General features: G+C 34.7%; 1 long non-coding RNA gene across 1 annotated transcript in view; it reads right to left on the reverse strand.

Annotated features, from left to right (window-relative positions):
• LOC146992778 (uncharacterized) overlaps positions 1-18,900 on the reverse strand; it is a 502,220-nt gene that overhangs the window by 88,817 nt on the left and 394,503 nt on the right. The window contains exon 4 of the long non-coding RNA XR_015038827.1: positions 27-135. This is a non-coding gene — a long non-coding RNA (uncharacterized LOC146992778). The remainder of the gene's footprint in view (positions 1-26; positions 136-18,900) is intronic.

Raw genomic sequence — 18,900 nt, forward strand, 5'->3', positions numbered from 1 at the left:
AATATTTGATTTTGTAAGCAACTCACCACTTGCAAATGAATTCTTAATATCCTAAGCAGCATTAAGCACCACTGAAATTCTGGACTATTCATTTGGAAGATGATTTTACACTGGTTTTTGAGGATGTCTTGAATCCTAACATTAAAAAAAGAAAAAAGAAAATTAAATTCTAAATTCGATTACATATTTTAAAAATTAGAAAATTTAATGACTTTACAAAATAAGTTATTAAATCTCAATACGTAAACAGTTAATTTAATACAAAACACCGTGCATAACCATGTTATCGTAAAACGGTAAGCAGTTAATACGGCGAAGAAAAGTCAGTGCAAAACCTGGCGATGATTTAGCATTGTGTTCTATAATCGGATGAACGGAATATTCATTTTTGGGATATGACAGTGTTGTATATTTAATTTTATTCAAACATTGCAGAATTCTAATAATTAAAATAACTGCCTATTAAAAGTTTGCTAAACTCTGCTATATTCACATATATTCTCAATTATGATTTTCCACAAGGAAAAGCAAAATATCCTTGATAATCTTCCTAACTCTTACGATTGCCGCTGATCAGATAACTTAATCCTTGAATAGTTGTATTGTATACTGTAATTTCACTATGCTACAACTTGCGAATATCGCAAGATTCAGGGTAGAGAAGCGGGGACCTCCTATGATTAAAAATTAGAGAAGGGTTTTACTAGAATCTTCAGCACAGTTTATCGGATATCATTCGAACACATGGATAAAACTTTGGAGCTTGATGTCCTCCACTGCCTGCCTACAAGACAAATTCCTATTGAATTCACGATCTGGTATCTGCGTGATTGAATAGCAAAATGTCACGTATTCAACACAAAAGAGAAACACGTCAAAGTAAAACATAAAATTAGCAAAGGAACAAACTTTACCGTGTTTGGCGTAGATTTTTGTTAAGATATCATTGATATCGAGACAATCAGGTGCAGGTCTCTCTTCATCAGAAGCAAAGATTACTTTGGCGTGTTTCTATTGTCTTGATTTTTGCTACCAACCGAATTTCAATAAAGTTCTTCCAGTATGGATCGTTTGCGCGCATTTGGTTTATGCTTCGCCATTCCAAGTGGTTGAGGGATTCCCTCATTTTCAGAAGTTGATTTCTTTGCTTCTGATGCAGAGGGACCTGTACCTAATTTGCCTAGAAATTGATAGAGTCTTGACTAAAATCTAAACCAAACACAAGGTTGTTGCTTTGCTAATTTTATGATTCATACAACGTTTCACCTTCATACAGTTCAATAGACGCAATTCACAAGAAGAAACCCCTAAAACCAGTGTGTAATTCAGTTAGAGATTGAAGCAATAAGAAACTATATTATTTGATGGTTTTCATCAATGCGTCATATGAAATCCGTGATAAGTCATCACATATCACCGATTCCGTGTGATCTGAAAAGGATATTAAGCTTGGCATGCACGTAAGAACTTTATGTATCGAGAAACCGAGTATTTGGTTCTTGCGGTCGGAGTATCTAATCTAGAGTACACAGGTAACAACGATGAAATTTTCCTAAAAAGCATTCTTAAGGATTTTAACTCTTCCAAAACAGTATGAATATGCTGTCAGAACAAGATACTTCAGCTTCCTAAATTGCGTTTAACTTGAAAGCTGCATGTTCAAGCCCAGTGATGTTTCCGCAAAGTGGTACAACAATATTCAGTTCAACGTCTAGCAGGCAGCGATGTAAAACAATTTAGTATCTGATGAATGAAAAGGGAAAAGACTTGCAAAATTAGACAGCACAAATGTACCTTTAGATAGTAGCAACAGCAAATGATCACCAACACCATACTTTTATCTGATAATACGGACTTGCACTTGCACGCCTGGGATTCTGCAGCAAACGTCCAAACACACACCTACTACTAAAGAAAATTCATCGAAAAAAAAAAGTACGTTATATATAGGCAGGAAAACATTACCGGTTGGAAAAGTGAGTGTTGGAGAACGGTAGGTATTAGCGAGTTGACTGATGGACGCCCATTTTTGAAGGTTTCTCCCATCAGTCTTCAAATTACTTTTGACGATTTAATTACGTTATTCCGTTCTAAGTCTCAGTGAATTAGCCGGAACGAAACTTGTTTTAACTGGTCTAGTTAATCAACATTGTTCGAAGCTTCAGGACACGTTTCTCTTGACAAATTCCATTTTGAAGCTCTAAATAAAAAAGATTAACCTTTGTGTTGATACTACTTGTTTACCATTTTTGTCTTTCTACCTTTTACTATTTAAAACATTTTTTGTTCGCCTCTAGTTTTTGTTTAGTAACTTTCAATTATGATGCATTTTAGAAACAAAGCTTGGAAGAATCCGGATATTCGTACCGCTTAGTTAAATAACTTAATCTTCTCTACTTTTTTAATTCGACATTATTATACATGTAGAGTGGCATCAAACTTCCCTAATTTTGACCTGACACAGAACTGGATATTTTGAAATGCAATCTGTAACAATACAAAAGACCAAATACAAAACTCTATTCGCTTATTACCAAATGTTTATACGATGATGTCAGACTGCAGATTCATTCCGCGATCTTTTAGCGCTTTCTAACTTTGATGTCAAAGGGAGTTAACCGGGTCAAAATTGTCCTATTTAGACAGATGATCACAATTCAAAGAACACTTAAGAGGTTGTAAAGTATTTATTTATTTTATCTAACCAGTTATTTTATGGTTACTTTACTATCATTTCTCCTTTCCGTTTTCCTGCCAGAGGACTAATTTTAGCTCGGATATGTTTGCATCAGGTAGAAAGAGAGAGTATTTAAACGAAGGTTTTTAGATGCCTTAGATAGATCCCATTCCCCTTGCTGACGGCTACGTTAGTATATATTCTACGTTAGCAGTCTGATTTCGGTGTTAGTTTATTCTTGCCAAACCGGTTTGTGGCGCTGGTATAGGTTTGAACCAACTTGAGCGCTAATTATTTCTGTGCAGAATTTGGCTAATTTAAGATTTAGATTTAGTTTAAATTTGAATTCCTTACTTTTTGAGTTACGCCATAAATGTTGGCTGGGTTTGCAAGCCTGAGAATTTCCTCTGTTCAATTATTTGAGGTCTGAATAAAACGGTATTTTACACCATTCTTACGTTTCTGTGTGATTAACTCGCTAAGTGACTTTCGATGTGAGAGCCTCAGTGGATAATTTCCTTCAATAGTTAAATTCGCATTCCGTACTGTATCCAGTTACAGAACTGCAGAAAGTTACAGTAACAACTGCTGCTTTAAGAGGACAATCTTCTAGCTGGTATAAATGCATTGGAAAATTTGTGCTCGGTGAGCCAGCGAGCGACACCTATAAATCTGAAATATTTAGAAATACGTTTCCGATTGCAAAAGAAAGGACTAAGCTGGAGGCAGAATATTTTAACATGTATCAGTTTAAAGTTAAAGAACTGACTGATTTTGTTTTGCAGAAAATCCAAATTTTTAATTTGTTATTCTGCAAAAGACCTGACGATGAAATAATGCGAACCAATGTTGCTGCCTTAAATACAAGATTTCTTTGAATTAAGAAATTGAGCAATACTTGAGATATTTGAGCTCCCGTGAAATTCGTAGCTGGTGTGCGGTGGAAAAGACACGTATGGCAGGACATGGCGGCAGGCCAAATGAGCAAAATTTTAGGCTTGCATCACAGCGAAGGCCACAGTTTGGCCAGAAGAAGTATTTCGGAAGTAGGCAAAAAGATTCAACCGCGAGTGGCGGCCAGCAAAATGAAGCGCAAAAGAGAAAACAGAGGGAAAATAATAAGACAAAATTAAACTAAACTGGGATACTGAAGATAAGAGGGTGCAGTTAACCAGAAGGTAAGAAAATCCCGCTAAAATTCAATTAAATACTGTATTTGTTAAAATATTTGGTGTTTTTTAGTACAACATGTATTGCTAAAAAATAATGTATCTGCAGGTGCATTGCTAGACACTGACTAGACTTTAGCAAGATTTATTTTGATCAAAGTAATATTCAAAAGTTTAAAAATGTTTTACAGGAAGCGCAACATTAGAAGACACAACCAGCGACTATAAATGGCAAAGTTCCACTGCCATCGGAAATATATGTTCCCGGAAAAAAGAGAAGGGGAACCACAAGTACAGATTGGATTATTCAATTATGGCAAAGCACACGAGGGCTATCTGCCTAAAGGGAGGGATGCCTTCGTGGAGGACTTTCTAAGGGAAACTGGCTCGTATACACGTTTCACATGGGGAAAACCATAAAAACGCCCATGCAGCCAGCCCGTTCGCGTGATTCGAACCTCGGACTGAACTAGTAGTGTTCAGCCTCTTTACCGCTCGGCCGCTGGTACAGAAGAAAATACAAAAATGTTAAGATTTGGACCAGATACTAGAAGGAACAAGACGTCGAGAAAGCAACCGAAAGTACAAGGATCCAAGAGTTCATGCGAACAGCCTAAGGACAACCAATGCACACTCAAAGTGCGGAAAGGAAGTGAAGCGCTTGTTCCCAACTACAACGACAGGGCCACACCGAAAGTCCTATGGAAGAAGCGCCCATTGGAGAAAACTCCAACACCGCAGAGGAGACGAATGTTCCAGAGATCCGGTCGCCTAAGTTGCAGCTGAAAGGTCCAGCGGAAATTTCAAGTTAAAATCAGCAATCCAGCGGAGCTAGAGAATCTTTAAGGACAGTGAAATGTTGGAATATTCCAGTAAGGAGCCCAGAAGAGAAAACGGAAAGTTCAACAAGACGGTGAAACGGAGTGCGGCAAGAAAACCTCTATCCTTCGCGGGAAGATTTCGTTACCGAGCGAACGGAGGAGTTCCAAAAAAACCAAACGATAAGTGAAATTTATTTTCCCAGGTTCAGTGTCTATTTTATGTCGAAAACGGCAGCAGTTGCTATTTATTTAAAATTTTGCCTCAAGAGAGGTAATTTTAGTTGTCCTTAAAAGCCGCAAAAAGCTCTGAATTTAAAGATATGTTTATTCGCTTTGATTTTAAATTAGTCCAGAAATAGAAATTCTGTTTTAGTCTAAAATAGTAATGTTGAGGAAATTTTCGCTAAATTGTAAAATATCTTTAAGCAACTTATTTCCTTAAACATATGATGATGAAACATAAACAGCATATGATGTAAAGTTTAAACTGAATTTTCTTAAAATAAAACTGCACCTTAAATGTTTCATATAGCATTTTTCGTATTGCAAACGTTAAAAGTTCTGTTAAAAATTTAAATGTCTGCATACTTGTAAGAATACAAGTCGTGCAATATAAATGAAATGTTTAAATGTAGGCTAGCAAAATAAGAGAAAATTAAGTCAAAAGCAAAAGCTAGCAGTAGGCACAAAGTCAAAGGTTAGGCTCTCCGGCCAACTCAAATGTTTAACTACTTATGTTGTTAGCACATGCTGTTGTTCTTGTCTTGTACATGCAATTCATGGCAGCATGTCAGAGCATCAAGGAGATTGGACTTCTACTCCCCCCCCAAATTTCGAAGAACAGCATCCCGGGGGATGGTCAGAGAGTCTCCCACCCCTCTCTTATACCACCAAACCACATGAAAGGTCTTTCGGCTCGTTATATATTTAGAGTGGCCTCATGCCGCAAAGACACTATACATTTATAAACATCCATGCCTTGTCCGGGATTCGAACATGGGCCCTTCGGTACCGCAATAGGCTTTTCTAACCAATATACCGTCTAAGCGGCGTTGTTAGCACATTGGTTGCAGTTTTGAAATTAAGGTGTTTTTGAGGTCTAGTAAGTCCAAATTTCTATAATGTAGGATGAGTGTTGGATAGTACTTTTGCTACACTTACACAAATAACACTTGCTCATGCACCTCAGTACATTTTACTGGAGAGCGGTAGGGAAGATAAATTTAATTATAATAAATGAAAATGAATGAAAATTCTGATAAAATTATACGAAAAATATTTTGATGAAATGTTTAAATAGGAAAAGGTTCAGAAAAGCTGAATTGTATTGAAATATTGTAACGTGTTGAATTTTTCCGCTAAAACCGTGACTGGAAGGATATCAGCAGCTGATTTATTGAGAATGTAGTTTGATGGAAATACAGCACTTTGTTATACAGATTAAGATTAGCTTTAAGATAGTTGTAATTTCTGCTGCTTATAAGAAGTTAGCTCATGGCTAGTTAAAATTTAACATCCTAACAATGTCGTTAAAGACCTTCGTTGCGATTACTTAAATTCTGGCAGGGAAAGTAAAATATTTATTTACTTTATCTAACCAGTTATTTAATGTTATGCACCCTTACTGTCACTTCTTCTTTTCCGTTTTCCTACCACGATGCTAATTTTAGCTCGCTCGTATTTAAATAAGGTAGAATGTGAGAGTATTTAAAAGAAGGTTTTTTGATTGCTTGGATAGACCTCGTTCCTCCTACTGAAGGCCAGGTTACTAGATAGTCTTACGTTAGCAATCTCGTTTTGGTGTTGCTTTACTCTTGCCAACAGTTTTTGTCACACCGGTGTAGGTTTGAGCCAACTTGAGCGCTAATTATTTCTGTGTAGAATTTGGCTCTTTTAAGACTTAGTTTAAATTTGAATTCCTTACTTTTTGAGGTACACCATAAATGTTGGCTGGGTATGTAAGTACAAGAAGTGTCCTCTGTCCAACTGTTTGGAGTTGTGAATAAAAGGGTCGTTTACACCCTTCTTATGTTTCTGTGTGATTAACTAGATATAGCTATAAATCGTTGACTCCTGATTTAGCGTATGCTACCTAAAAGAGTCAGAATCTACGAGGTTAAAATATATTTAAAGTTTCTTATTTATTACAAGTTACTTACATTCACATAGGAACACAGAGACATTAAAAACTGAAATGAAGTGCTAGGATGCAGACAGGAGAAGACGATCCGAGAGGTATCAGATTGAAATTTTTATTTCCATCTAAGGAAAATGGAAATAATCCACTCCTTAATGCACTCCAGAGATGATATAAATTTCAAATAAAGCAAAAAATAAAATTGTAAGAAATGAGTCTTTTCCTCCCTTTGAAGAAATACTACAGGAGAATCCACAAATTGAATCATTAAGCTGAAGGCTACCCAATCAATTGCAGATGACACTTCCAAACAGGATACGAAGAGAGAAGCAGAGCACATTCAACTTCAAATTTCTTACCTTAAATCGATATTGAGAGTTTCTTAACTGCCAGTAGCAGCAAATTTTAAGCAAGGAAATGAAGAAAATACCCATTTTTGAGATTTTTAAGTTCGAAAAGTTCTTGAACTTTTTATTTCTGAGGTAGGTATCTTGCAGAGATAGTGCTCAATAAACTTTCTTTGCTCAAGTTTCTTTTAATCAAAGTTCTTTTAAAGTGGTTGTTGATCGGAAAATAAAAAAAAGTACTGACGAAAAGGTTTTCTATTTATTGTGCTATAAAATGTTTTCGAAGTTGTCTAGAGAAAATAATGCATTAAAAGAAAGTAGAATAAATTTTAATTGGGGGGAGGGAAGAAGAAAATAATTTTCCTTTTAATAGCTGTTGATGCGAATAAAAATCTGCAATCCTTCTGCAGTGCAGGAGATAAAAGGATGTTAAATTTTGAAATACCATCAATGAGAACAAAATTCTTAATCACTAAATGCAAAAGAAAACTGGTTAATCAATATTCAGGTAATTTTATTACAGATAAATGAATTCAAAATTAAAGCATGTTTAAAAAGTTGCACTAAATTTCCTTTGCACATTCTACATACGTTTAATTTAAATGCTATTAGAAAATATTTATTATAAACTAAATATTATATCCACGTCAACTTCAACTGATTCCATGCACTCTGGAGTTAACAGGTGCTTTTTTTTTTTTTTTTTTTTTTTTTTTTTTAAGTTTTTTTTCTTGTTTCTGTCATGGTGATCATTCTAACTTCATTTAATACTACTTATTTCTTTTTTAGAACTGAATACTAGTACAGTTTCAAGTTTTACTCTTCTTAAATTACTGATCTAAGATTTGACATCTCACGTTTTGCTGTATTACCAATACAGAATCTAAAGCATTAGAATTTAATATTTGATAGCTTGCTTTTCTTAAATTAGTGCTACACAATGCAATGACAATTCTTGAATTAATTATTTTACAAAATTTAACAGTACAGTGGTTAGCGATGCTGGCTGCCATATCATTTGGCACGGCCTCTTAATTATAGCAGTAATTTTGTATTCTGAGTGAAAAGTATAGACACCCCCCCCAGAATATAAACTGTAGCAGAAATTTTATATCCTGTGATTTTTCGTATTTATAGCAGCAATTTAATGTTTTGGGAGAAAAGTTGTAGAGTCATTAGGTTAACTGGAAACAGAAAAGATGAAAAATATGCAACCGCCTTCGCCGGGAATCGAACCACGGACCTCTGGAATACCGGCCCAGCGTGCTACCGTTACACCACGAAGGCACGCTAGAGAAGTGGGAGAAATACCTTATATACTCCCCTTTTTAAAGGGCGACTAGGGTTTTAGGGGGCCTAGTCGCCAAATCCTGGGTGCGGAGAATCATCATCCACAACCCTTTTAGTTCGGTAGCCCCTTGTAGAGTGATTAGGATTTTTTGGAAGCCAGAGAGATGAAAAATTAGCAACCGCCATCGCCGGGAATCGAACCACGGACCTCTGGAATACCGGCCCAGCGTGCTACCGTTACACCACGAAGGCACGCTAGGGAAGTGGAAGAAATATCTTATAAAGTATAGACATCTTCCCCTAGAATACAAAACTGATACTATAAATAAGAAAACATAGAAGTGAAACAAAAGGAGAGTTCACAGTTTACATTTTCGATAACACATTAGAGTCCGTAACTAAATGGAGTGGAACCATTTCGTATAACAATTGTTTCACAAAAAAGATTGTTGTACACATTCATTTAAATCGCATAAAAGAATATGTTTGTATAGTTACCAAAAGATTATTTCTATTTCAGTTTTCCTCCAGATATTGGACAGGCATACAGCTCATTCACTGCGCTAAATACAGGTAAAGATAGAAGTGGATGGGACCCAAGAATTTCACCATTGGAAGATCAGGGAGTCCGATCGCAACAACTGAGTAACTCTGCCCCAATTTAATGAAAAGTACAGCGGAGGGAGGATCTGAGGGTCTTCTACCATCTTTCCCTACTCCAAACCACCTGAGAGGACTTTTGGTTCTGCAGTATTTTACGTGCGTCCATGCCACATAGACACTATACACTTGCAAACTTCAATGTCTTCTCCAGTATTGGAGCCAGGGCCGAAATTATATGGCAGACAGCATTGCTAACCACTGTACCGATCAGGAATCCCCCGCTAATGCAGAAAAACGCTGCTCAACGTAACTTGGTTTAACTGATATCTGGTTTAAACGAAATTGTGGAGAAATAATCACTCAAAAAATTCTTTATGTTTTTCCTTTCCTTTCCTTAATAGCAAAATTAATAAGGAAACTTTCACTGATTTTCTAAGATAAAAATGATACTGATCTGATGAAATTGATTTCTTTTGCATTTTTCATCATATATAATAATTAGTGAAAAAACAGTAGTAGCATTGGAAGTCTTAAAATAACATATGTTAATAGACTGAGTTCTCAAAATATTCTCTAACTAACGTGTATGATTATGTTCTGAGAATTTAAGGTAATTCTTTTAAATATTTTTATACATAATCCAATTAAATTATATTTTTTAACTCGGCCCAGCCTTGTTTTAATGTCAGGAAGGAAATGGTGATTGGTTAAGAAACTGAGGATTTGGTCTAGTTTAGAATAGCCCAGGAATAGAAGCACGTTAACGATATGCAATGTGATCTTGTTGCATTGCAGCTCAACTTAAATTTTTCCTGCAAAATACGTTAATTTATAGGGTTTATTTTATTTCTCCACCTAACAGATTTTGTTTAACTTATGTTTACTATGATTCTACAACTGATGCATATTATTTTCTCCAGAATCATGCAGGACTATATGGGTTTACGAAGCAAAATTGCCCTGAAAGGAACATCAATCAAGACTGTCTTTTGTTTTTATCTCTAGAGCAGGAGTTTTCAACCGCTGGTACGCAAGAGAAAAATAGGTGATACGCAAAGAAGCAAAATATTTTTAACTATTATATTCAAAAATTTAAACCCCAACATCCTGATTGAGGTTTTTTCTAACACTCGTAAATTTATGCGATCTGAGCTTTGTTCAAGAGTGGTGATGGTGGTGGTGGTGGTAGTACTTTATAGTGGTGGTACTAAAGGTTTTCAATTTTTGTTAGGTGGTACGCGTTAATCAAAAGCTTGAAAACCGCTGCTCTAGAGTGTTTAGTGTGTTTTAGTGTTTTCTCACTTGGGACCCAAAATGCAAACTGTTCATAATCATTTCAAAGACTAGATTAGTTGATTAGTTGATTTAGAACCGATTTATTGGTTTGTTCATTTTGGACAAAGCATGAAACCTAACCTAACGTACTTAAGGTAAGGAATGTTTTTGGGTAGGACTTTCTAAAGGAAATTTTATGTTATACATAGTATTTATGTTATACATAGAGGATTTTGGCTGCCCTGCTCCGGGAACTTAAGCCCACTACAGGTCCACTCCCCCTTTGGGCACGTCGTGGAGGTTCAACCTCCACTATTACCCTCCAGGAGAGCAGCGCACCACCTGGGGACAGGCCCCAGGCAGCACCGGTCATCTAATGCTCCTACCAGTCGCTTGGGCGAGCCCGTCGCAGCGGGACATTACCCAGCGACCCCGGAGGAGACCCCCGGGTTACTAGAACCACGCCGCGCTAGGACGTGCCAGACTCCGGGGCCGGCCAATAAGTGACCTTTCCCAGAGCCTTCAGAACCACCAAGTTCATAAATTTTATACCCCCGTGGCCGAGACTGCCTAGGTACAGATCCTAGCCAGTAGCTTCGCAGAGTTCTCTACGTCGACCCCCGGGGGGATGTTATACATAGGGAGAAACCACGAAACTGGTCATGCAGCGAGCCCGTTTGCTATATTTGAACCCGGGTCTAATTCTCAGTGTTTAACGACTTTAGCTCGACCACTGGTGAGCAAGCAGCTTTAGAGCCGAAAGGGGCTGGAGATTTGATCCTCTTTGGATACGTAAGTTCTATGATTTTATTTTGGTTAAAGTTTCCTGTCCCACTGAGTTTGAGACCTTTATGCACATTTGCATGTGAATCTGTAAGTATTGAATTTTCTATGTTTTTTTTCCAGCAAATACGAGACTCAATTTCTTATTTGTTAGAATAATAGTTTCAAAAACTTATTTTTCTGCTAATTTTTGATATGATTGTGTTCTTGAGTCTGAAGCAATTAACTGACTGTAAAAAGATAATAGAAGTTTTGAGACTCAAACATACCACATTAATAGATAAAAGATTCATATAGAAGGCATGCTTTAATCATTCGATATGATTTGCTTAAACTACGTTTTTAAAGTTTTTTTTTTTCAATTTTGACAAAAAATTAAGTTTTTTTGGACACTTTAATTTAAACAGGAAGAAATATAAGGAAAAAGTTTTAAGTTTCTTCTGGTTTAACTGGAAGTTTTAAGTTTTAGTATTATTTCAATTCAGTGTAACTCGTATTAGGAAGCTTATTAATAAAAACAAAATATACTAGTAGTTAAGAAAAAAATGTGAACATAGTATAAGGTATTTCTCCCACCTTCTTGGAGTGCCTTCGTGGTGGGGTGGTCTGCACACTGGGCCGGTATTCCAGAGATCTGCGGTTCAATTCCCGGCGAAGGCTTTACTAATTTTTCATCTCTCTTACTTCCAAATTATCCTAATGTCTCTACAATACATCCGACTCAATAAGTGAGCTGAGTAAATTTATCTAAGGAAAAGTGTCCAAATTGCGAGAAAGGAATATAATTTAAAACCAAGGAAGACAAACTGTTTACTTTTATGTTTCTTAATGTAATATAATGGTCTAATCTGCATGCTAAGTACATCTGAAGGAAAGTTAAGTTGAAGGTTGGCAACCATTTGAGGAACACATGAATTTTTCTTTATGTAAAATTTGTACAGTATAAACTCTGCGAATAAATTTCATACTCTCGTAATTGCATGCTTTCTAGCTTTTATAAAAAGTAGAGGTGCCCCTGCCCAAAAGTATCTTCTCTGCAATAAATGTGCACTTTGCCTGATTAAAACTTTGGCAGTCACCGCGAAGACCATTCACGCCAATTATACTAACAACAAAGGGAAAGACTCGATTAATAATTACTCCGGTGAGCTTCTTTGTGGAACAGACAGAAACACATTCACTTTAATAGTTCCAAGTAACACTCACTGTTTCAGAAAAACGTTATTTTCTGCATGTAATGCAATACATTCATCGGCTTTAATTGGAAAAAAGGTAATGCCAGGGACTACGACGATTCGGTTTGAAAGGACACCTGGTACATGTATTTGAAGTCAAAATTAAAGAATGATATCTTCGATAACATAGTACTAGAGCACATGTTTAGAAATTTAGAACGCTGGGATTTTTCCTAATGATTTTCTAAAAAGTAAACTGAAATAGACTAATATTTAGCAAATAGAACGATACACGTTCGGCTTTAATGCCGTTCCATAAAATTATTCTTACGTGTTTAATTCATCTCAGCTAGATTGATTTCCAAGTTCTTTTTTTCTAATATCATATAAAAATAACATATATATAAATTATTTTACACAACACGCAAGCATACAAAAGACATCCAGAGAGAATAAGCTAGGTTAGACTAGGTTACAGGCTTGAAAAATTGTAATATTAATTTAAATTTAATAAGTTTTTGAGTTAGCTCTTTCATTTGCTGTCAATTTTAATTTGGGAGCTTCAGAAACGGACTATGTACAGTCAATTATAACGTGAAAGTGTCTGGCGCATACAGATATGCCGCTGCGTATGTGCACACAAAATAAAACAAAATGATAGAAAAATCATAATGAAGCTTTAAGAATAAAATGTACATAACAAACATCACAATTACCAATGCTGATGACAGAATAGCAATTTAAAGAAATACGAGCAATAAAATTACAGGAGTTTTCAAAATTTCTATAAAAGGAATGTACACTATAAGTGTCGGGTTAAGAACGAAAATTCTAGTCATGATTTCAAATTAATTACATCATTTCAATAATCAAATAAATTACATCAGTTACAATAGTTCAATACTCTAAGTATTTAGCTAATAAATTTAATAAGAAGGAGTATGTGTTACACTTAAGGGAAGAAAATTACTCTACGTGTGAAAGTTATGCAACCACCTTTCCATTCCAAAACAAAGTACGTCAAACATTAAATACGAATGAATGCAAATTCGGATTTTCAAATAGATTGCCTGTTGACAGAGGTTTTCAAGTTTTCAAGACACTTACTCAAAAACACATACATCTCTCTCTAAAGCATAAAACTATAGCTGTTCTTCTGAATGTATTACTGTTTCCTTCTCACACTCAGAATCTAACCGGACATTCACAGTTATCGAGTTTCTTTGATTAACAGAGGCAGCATATGAAAAGATGTTTTCAAAGAAGATTCATTATAAAAAATTAAATTTTCCATCAAATATTCGTTAAAAATATCCTAAAAGTTCTTCAGGGATCCAGTTTGAGAAGAATGGCATGAGCATTAGTTGTTTTTAGGTATAACAGTGAGAAATTAATTCAAGATCCTACGAATGTGATTTATAGCGAAATAAGCTAGGTTCATAGAATATTCACTTAGGCAAACGTAATAAGGGAAGCAAAATCCTTGTCCTACCTAAATGCTGTTCAATCTCTAGGAGAGAGCATTCAGCAATAGAAAAACCTCTGATATACCATAAAATGAAATGGCTTCCATATGTGTTCACAACTGCTCTTTTCTGCTGGTTATAGATCGTAAAAAACCTACGAAAGGATCAGGCAAGCAGACTTTGCAGAGAGGATCATTCTGAATGAAAAATGCAAAATTCCAAGACTACAGGATTTATTCCTAAAATAAAGCCCCACTTATGGCCGACCGATAAAGTCGCTGAACACTTGTAGCTTGGTCCGTGGTACGAATCCCGATGAACGGGCTGGCTGTATGGACGTTTTCGTAATGTTTTCCATGCGTAACCGTGGATACAAACCAGTTTCTCTAAGAAATTCTTTCACGGAGGAATCCCTCTCATTAGGAAGATACCCCATGAGTGTTTTTATATAATTAAATAAATTAAACCATTCCTAAATAAATATATTTTTAAAAATGGAGGTAATATGTGAGGTCTTCGACAGAATTATATTCATAATTAGAAGCAAAAACTACTGATGTCTAACTTGCTACAATCAAGTATTAAAATATTTTCAGTTATTTTATAGGAACTGTCTCTTATTTCTGAATAATTTTAATTTAAAATCGCCTAGCATTTAAGATTCAAATAGAATTTCAAAGCATAATTCTAAGTGAGCTAAATAACGTTTCAGGGGGGGGAGAATCAGCTTCATAGGGTTTCTAACCATTTACTTCAATTTTGATGAAAAACAAATACCAAATATCCTTAATTTCATTAATTTCTCTTCCTGTAGAGAAGTGATGGTACTTAAATTAGTCCTTTGCTGAGATTCCTTAAAGTACCTCAATGCCAAATCACACCAAATTTATTTTAAAGAAATTAATCAGTTATGGCTTGACGACTTTTGAGAAGACTTCTCCGGGACTCGCCCGGCTTCGAGTCCCCTAACCACTATACCGTCTGGGTGGCTACATGTATAATATATGGCTTTAAAAATGGGTCAAACTATTCTGTATTTTATGATTAATAATAACTATGTAGATGTATAAAAATCATCATTAATACATTATGAGTTACATCAAGGAGATACAGAAATTTAAAATACGGTAAAGAAAAGAACTCCTAACAAATCCCATCTGATGGTTATAAGAAACTGCGTTTAGTATTCCATCTACAAGATGGATAGCAGTCTTAAAATAGACAGTTAATTTGGAAAGAGAAAGTTAATATTCCAGATAAGTGGCAACAACTCTGGTTACTGCCAGTCTGCCAAGTTGATGACATGATTAGTGTGAGGGTAACGTAACGCATGTAGTGCGATGTGCAAAATGTTAAAAAAAATAACAATTAAATGCTTCTGCGAACCTCAAGGATTTTACTCTAGACAAAATGGTACTCTAACTAGTTTGAGAGTACTACCTGGCAATAGAGCCCCAGTTTGAGAGTACTACCCGGCAATTTCTATATCAGAAATTGATATTATCAAAGCAATTTCTTAGCACGTGAATTATTAACATTTGACTTTTTACTTCGCGCATTTGAGAATGATTCTGTATTTCATTCAATAAAAAAATTAACAGATATAAGTTTTATAATCCTCTCCTATCCCCCTCCATACACTCAAAAATATGTCACCGTAAGCGATCACCCGACTTTGCAAGCGATTATTTCAATATCCTAGTCATGAAAATCAATCTTTTTGTGTCTTAACTTTCTTATTTATTTTTGTAAACATTTCATAAATCATAGTGACATTATTTAAGGACATACTTACTTAAATAAAAAGAAATAGCGAATCTTCGTTTTTTAAAGAAGATTCAGAATTAGGAAAAGATAGCATATTTTTTTTTAGTTAAAAGAACATGCCGAATAACGATTAGTGGAAGAGTTAAAGCAACAAGATTCAGCGTAATATTCATAATTTTGCAGGTTTAATTTAGAAGGTTTACATGTAGAATGTTTTCTGCAGGGACAGGGACAGGAACAGGGAAAAGTGGACGGAGCACCAGAACTTCGTCAGTGACTTTTACAGGTGTTGCTCCGCCGCACTACTGTACCCCGCTGGGCTTTTAGTTGGCCCGCATCGGATGCTAGCCTACCAAGACATTTACATAGTAATTTTACATTAATATTAGACTTACGTATTGAATATACAATTACAAAGACATAGCATACAATTATTGCAAAGAAATTAACCTATTAACAAAAGTTGGATTATGGCAGATTGAAATAACATAATTACTTCGAACATACATACAAACTTTCATTGTACATTGTACTTCATACAAACAATATATTTACATTAGTATATCTAGTTACATCGAATTAAAATAAACATCATTTTAAGGAGCTAATTGAAGAATTGTTTTTTTTTTTTTTTTTTTTTTTTTGTGCATTTTATCATACTTAGTTGAATTACTAAGGCGAATTCTCTTATTAATACATTGCCTTTCATTTTTTTAACTTGTTACACACAAATGCATCAGCACTGAAGTCTTACATTATTATTTTTGTAAATTAATGTATCATAAATACAGAAAATATACATTAGAAAATCACATAATACTTACATTTACACTAATATATCTAATAGAGTCGTATATTATTTATAATATTTTTTAATTAATGATTTAATTATTACACTAATACAGTCCAAATTCTTAATGTAGCTATTTTATAAAAACTATTTATACCATATTTAGCCTGTTTCAGACACTTGCAATATTTCTGAAATCTTGCATTATTTTTGCAAGTTGTAGAATAAGAGGTATTTATACAGATGTGATAGCATCTTGACATATGTCTTCTCTTTTATATGCAAAAAGTTTCTTCATAATCAAGGAAACCTTTTGTTGTAATTGAGGTATCGTTAGCATGCATTTAATGTACTCAGACGTAATTTGTGACCTTCCTTTGCAGTGTAGCTCTTTTGTGAGCTGGCACTTGAAAATATAGTGTTCTGGGTCTCCCTTTTCCCCACATACGCACTTGTCTGAATCGCTCAAATTTCGTGCAAAGTAGTACGTGGGGAAGAATGTTTTCTGCAGCTGCCGAAAAGCAGATGACGAAAAAAAAGCCAGTTATAAGATAAGGCGATAAGAACGAGAAAAAGGAAGTCCTATATACTACTGGCGCCATATATTGGTGATAAATTAAAACAGCTATGAAATTATTTCCTTAAAAGCTGAGGGCAAACACGGAATGGAAATGAGATCGTTAATTAGAACTTAAAGATTTTTATTAATGTGAAACGTCTCTAGAAAATGTAGTTACCCAACGGAAGATGGTTTTTTGAATAATTTTGGCTGCAGAAAAAACGAAAATATTATTTTTTGACCGACAGTGGGGTCGACTGCCACAGGGAATCCTCACCTGCCACCTGTGCAATATGCCGTCATGCTGCGCGACCTATCTTTACAGTTCGATATCACCGCGCGGATTACGGACATTCCTGTACTATGAGCTTTACTGATAATTATGGGTACTTAAAATTATTTTTAAATGGTGCAACTCGTCCTCTGTTATAAATATATATTCATACCAAATTCAATTAAAATCCGTCCATTAGTTTTTAAAAAATTTGAAAGAATATACAAAGTCCCTTAATTTTGCGCAAGAGTATATTTTTATGATAGAAAAAGAAGAAAACTAAATTGAAAACGAGACTGAAATGGCTATTACAGTATAGTAAAGTTTTACTATTACAGTATATCAAAGTTTACATTACATAATCTTTATCTTACCTATATAGCAAGCAACTTTGTGAGAATTATTTCATTCTTCGTGGTTGGCAAGTGTACAGCGAATGAAGAAGGCTTTTACAAAATAATATCTAATAAATAATATCTTAATTTTTTTATTTGTAGCAGCATTTAGTGCACAATTAATGGAACTGGAGTTTTGAATTTCTTCTGTCTCATTTCTTTTCTCTTCAAATTTGCAATAGTCCCTTAACACTCCATTAATCTCTAAATCTTAATTAAACTAAATCTCTTTCAGCTGCGTAATTTCCAAATTAATCCATGTCATATGATCATACATAATGCTGATGATTAAGGTACTTTCATAGGCACTTTAGCCAGAAAAAATTCATTCTTGAAAACTACGATGAAATACAAATTGTTAAAGACATGGTTCTGGCTTTTTGTAAATTTAGACTTTTCTGTCTGTACGCAAACTTTATTTTAAAGTCAATTTTCTGCATCCGCAGTTTGACAATATTCGAGTTTCTAGCATCCTCAACGAATGTAAAGTTTACTCCCCAGCTGTAGACACCAAACCAGTAGTTTTATTTAAATATCAAAAGACGCTAAGCAGCTTGCTTATTAACCGCCATGAAAAAGATGAGTCGGCAGAATGACATTGCAAATTACCAATTTACAGTACTTACGTAGATGCTCAACACCAGCACATAATTATTGGCAACCTGGATATCATACAAAACGATGAACTAAAAATACTAATTAGTTATGGAGTAAAATATAGACCAGGGAGATACATCAACAAAAATTACTGTTACAAGACTTTCGAAAACTGCATCAACGAATTTATAGTTAAAGCAAGCTGTCAACTGAATTTACCTATAGGATACCTTTTAAGAAATGGAAAGAGGAAATACTTAAACACATTTCTACCGCACATTCAAAGTACATTAAGTTTTGCAAGTTTCAAATTACATTAAATTGGTCACAGCTATTCTCTGATATTAAAAAAAACTTTTTACCATTACCAAAATAGATAAAGCAAATAATAACTGTAGCACTATATGAAAACAATTCTAAGCAGAATTATTAATAAAGAACTTTTCAACGCAACTACTTATCAATTAGCAAACAATACAGAAACGTCTATAATTAGCAGAATTAGAACTTTTCATAGAAACTAAATTCTCTTTAAATCCTATATGCTCTTCCCAAATTCTATAAAACACCATAAAAATTCAGATTCATAGCAAATGGAACTAAGAAAAATATAAACTATTATTTTGCACTCCTGCTTGAAACAATTTGTAGAATTATTTTCAACGATTGTAACACTATTCATTAATATTGCTGTATCATCCATAATAACACTCCTGTCATTAATGCCATTCAGACAATCGACATACAAAACATTAACTGCTGTGACTTTGAAAAC

The sequence above is a fragment of the Stegodyphus dumicola genome, chromosome X2 (genome assembly GCF_044657685.1).
Source record: "Stegodyphus dumicola isolate Sdum_Otavi_A_Nest chromosome X2, ASM4465768v1".
NCBI classification, from domain to species: Eukaryota; Metazoa; Arthropoda; class Arachnida; order Araneae; family Eresidae; genus Stegodyphus; species Stegodyphus dumicola.